The following is a 4,078-nucleotide window of genomic DNA, read 5'->3' as shown; positions in this document are numbered from 1 at the left end:
AAAAAAAAAGAATCCTGCCCCTGCAACCACATTCCTAAGATCATAAAACCAAGACAGGAACAAGCCCACAAGACAGAGCAACCACATTCCTTAGATCGTGAAACTAAGGAAGAAACACTGCAAAAGAAATAATGCCAATATAAAGTTACTACTTAAATGGCCTTTCCTGATAACAGGACATCCTTGAGATGTCTTCCAGCTCAGTATCTGTGCCACCGTTAACCAGTTTTGGAGCCTGTGCACCCTTGCCCTCCTTCACCACCTGATGAACTAAGATGGCCAATCCAAGACAAGGCAGACTCAAACCAAGAGCAAACAGCAGACTGCCCATGCACCTAGCCTGAAGGAAGCTGAGGTCTATCTCAGGAATTTATCACAACCTTGTTCTGCTGCCTCACCTTTGCAAAAGGGTCAGGATTTTATGAATACCTGCCTGCATGAGGTCTTTTGAAATCATGTACCCCACGGCCTTAAAAACTACCATAAAAACCCCTAGCTTGTAAGGTGCAGGAAGACTCATGGCGTTGCCTCTAGCCCTGTGTGTCTCTACTTTGCAAGGTTACTATATTAAATTTCTCTCTGAGCTACAGCTGAGTTCCTAGTCATTATTTCTGATCTCCGTCTGCAACAGTCCCATTTATTTATTTTATCATTTGCTGCTTGAGCTTTAGTTGTCATATCTGACAGTCTTATCGCTAGGTCTCAACCTGGCCCTACATTTTTTTTTAAGAATGTTACGGTTTTAGCTTTCACATTTATGTCCTTGATTTATTTTGAATTTTTTTTGTGTGTGTAGGCACCCACATGCTTTTATTCATTTATTCAATCATTAACTATCTGCCCTGGAAATAAAATTGGTCAAGGCAGTCTTTATTTCAAGAGCTTTAGGTGAAGTGGAAAACCAAGTACAGCAATTAAAAAACAGTGTAAACTATACAAAAGCATACATAAGGTGGTATGTGTGGAAGCACTGAGATGGGACCTTTAACCCAGTGATTCTCAAAGGTCTGTATGCATTGGAATCCCCTGGAGGGCTGTTAAAACCTTCAGAGTTCTCACTCTGGAGGCTGGAGCTGTAGCCGGATTATGTACATTTCTAGCATCCTCAGGTGATGCTGATGTGCTGGTCCAGGAAGGCCACCTACCTCTTCCTCCTACAAACTGATTAGTTATTTCTTAATGACCCAATTCTTCTTTTATGGCCTTTGAACTATAAATTTATATATGTAAAGTGTACATATTTTAGAAAACTAATGTCATTTCTAACCCTCATACTACCCAAGACTTTGTTTTTTCTCCCTTAAGACTAGAGCTGAAGCATTTTAGAGATTTTGCAGACTTTAAAACATACTTTTTAATAGAGATTGAGTGATAAAGCAATTCTAGGTCCTCCATGATTGAGAAGTTAATGCAGTTTTTGAAAGAGATTTTAAGTTGGTAGTTTGGGGAGAGTATTTTCTAGATGATCTGAAAGCTAGAGAGTTGGATCAAGGAGACCACTTGGAGTCATCAAAAGTCAAAAGCTCTTCCACAAAGGAAAAAGTGCTTGAAGAAGTTTCTGGAATGGGCAGTGCAGAGATGGTAACAGAATGCATAGACCTGGAGACAAATCAGATTTGAGGTATAAGCAAGAGATAAAACATGGTGATGGAGATTTCCAGCCTAGGTGACTAAGACAATCAGGTTTTGGGTAGAAGCTGTGGTGGTACAGTGGTTAAAGCATTTGGCTGCTAATGAAAATGTTGGCGATTCAAACCCATCAGCTGTTCCCCAGGAGAAAGATGTAGTCTGCTTCTGTAAAGATTTACAGTCTTGGAAACCTTAGGGGGCAGTTCTACTCTGCCCTGTGGGGTCACTGTGAGTCAGAATCAACTCAGTGGCAGTGGGTTTTTTATGCTTAATTTGTTTTAGGAAAAGCAAATCTTGGGATGTTTGGGAATGTCTGGGTGGAAAAGTGTTAACAGGAAATTGAATATCTATGTCTGAAACTTGGAAGATATTGAAGAAGGAAATTGGTATTTGTACCATTATGTGTCACATGCTTTATGTATTTTAGATATTCTACTTTCTGGATTATTCCCACTTTCTGGATAAAGAAACAGACTTGGAGAGATCAAGTGACTTATTTAAGGTCAAACAATAAGTGATTTACTGGTTTGTGGCCTTTTTGTGTGTCTCTTTTTAAACTCTTATCATTTCATCCTCGGCCATGTGAGATGAACCTACCTTAGTGGTTATCAAAAATGAAAGTGAGCTAATGTAAGATATTAATAATAGGAGAAATAGTGTGTAGAGGGGAGAGAGGGTATATAGGAACTCCCTGTACTTTTTGTACAATTTTTCTATAAGCCTAAAACTACTTTTAAAAAAAAAGTTAATTAAATTTTTTAAAGAAAAAAAGAAGTAACAACCCCAGCTACTTTGACCTTAAAGAAAGCAGGGGAGACTTTCTAGAATAAGATAGGAATGTGCATAGCTTTTACACATAGCGTCTGGCACTCCTAGCTGGGCTTTTTCTACCTTGGTTGCATAGCCACCCACAAGGCTGGATTTATTTATCCTGAAAAATTGTTTTAATTCTGGAATCCACATTTCAGGAGTCCAAGGAAGTTGAGTTGATCAACCCTACCACCTTCATTGCCCAGAAGGTGATCTTTTGAACCTTGAGCCTTGAACAGACTGGTCTCCTAAAAGACAACTTTCTTTAAGTCAAACAATAGTCTTGCTAATTAGTGAAGACTTTTGCCTTGGGCATTGGACTATTTTGAAGAATTCTATGAAGAATTAAACTCGAGGGTTGGACTGGAAGCTGTTTTAGGGTGTATTGTTACATGTGAACACTGTTCCCTAGCCCTTTTCCATAGCAATGTCGATAAGATGGGGTGTAAGAGTCTTTGGAGATTTCTCTCACCTTCTGAACACTTTTGACTCCCTAGCTGAAATATTAAGGGGCTCTGGTGGTGTAGTGCCTTAGGCATTTGACTACTAACCAGAAAGCTAATGGTTCAAACCCACCAGCTGCTCTGTGGAAGGAAGATGAGGCAATCTATTTCCATAAAGATTCAGTACCTCAGAAACCCAGTGGGGGTCACTATGAGTCATAATTGACTCAATGGCAGTGAGTTTCTTTCTTGGAGTTTTTTTTGGTTGTGTGTTTAGGTGAACTGTTACCCTGATTTTCAAATTGTATATTAAATAAACTTCAATTTCTGTTATTGGCTTAATATTTTTATTTTGACAGTCCTCGTAGAACCAAAAGGATCAAGAGCTAAGCTTCTCTTACATGCAGACCTTCGTTGCTCAACTCTTTTATTCTAAGAACAATTTTACAAGCCTTGATTTACAGTTTCTCATAAAGATTCAACAAAAATGGCTTCTGGTCTGGGGTGAGGCAGAGGGCTGCCCCCTTAATTGTTGACAAGAAGGGAGAGGTTGGTGAGGTCTTCTAGTGGCTGGTCTTTAGGCAGGATCAAGAGGCTAATCAGGTCTGTGGACTCAAGTTTGGCAATAGAAGTAATACTGGACATTAAGGAGGGGAACATAAAATCAAAACACTATTGCTGCCCCCTCTTGGCTGCAGCTCCTCACAAGTGGCCAGCAAACAAATGGAACAATTATGTATACTGACCCTCTTTATTCCATACAGTGAACCTTCTCTTTTGTCTCTGATATTGAGAACTGTGCAGTTTATTAATGAAGGGGAAAGCCTATATGCTATGGTGGAAGGAAAGGGAGGAGATAGAGAAGCACTGAAACATACATTTCTGGCTGAAGGATCAGGCAGACAGGAGCAAGAGTAAGAATTTTCATGTATACAGTGTATTAAGTGGGCACACCTCATTTTGAGTTAACTACAAAAAAAGCCTAAGGGATAATCAGGGCTGCATTAATGTGTTATCTATTTCTGACAATTTAGTATTAATCTTTTGGATTTCTATCTGTAGATTTAGAATAATTTCTAATTTTTCATTTATTTTGTCATTTTGTTTTTGTATTTTCTTCCAAAATTCTTGTAAGGTTTTTCCTGCATTTTCTTTGGTCTGTCTCTCAATCCTTTGAAGATACCTAAAGATAATTC

The sequence above is a fragment of the Orycteropus afer genome, unplaced genomic scaffold, assembly GCF_000298275.1.
Source record: "Orycteropus afer afer isolate SDZICR_OR568_19922 unplaced genomic scaffold, OryAfe1.0 scaffold00052, whole genome shotgun sequence".
In the NCBI taxonomy this organism is placed as follows: domain Eukaryota; kingdom Metazoa; phylum Chordata; class Mammalia; order Tubulidentata; family Orycteropodidae; genus Orycteropus; species Orycteropus afer.
Note: the sequence above shows the minus strand (reverse complement) of the source record.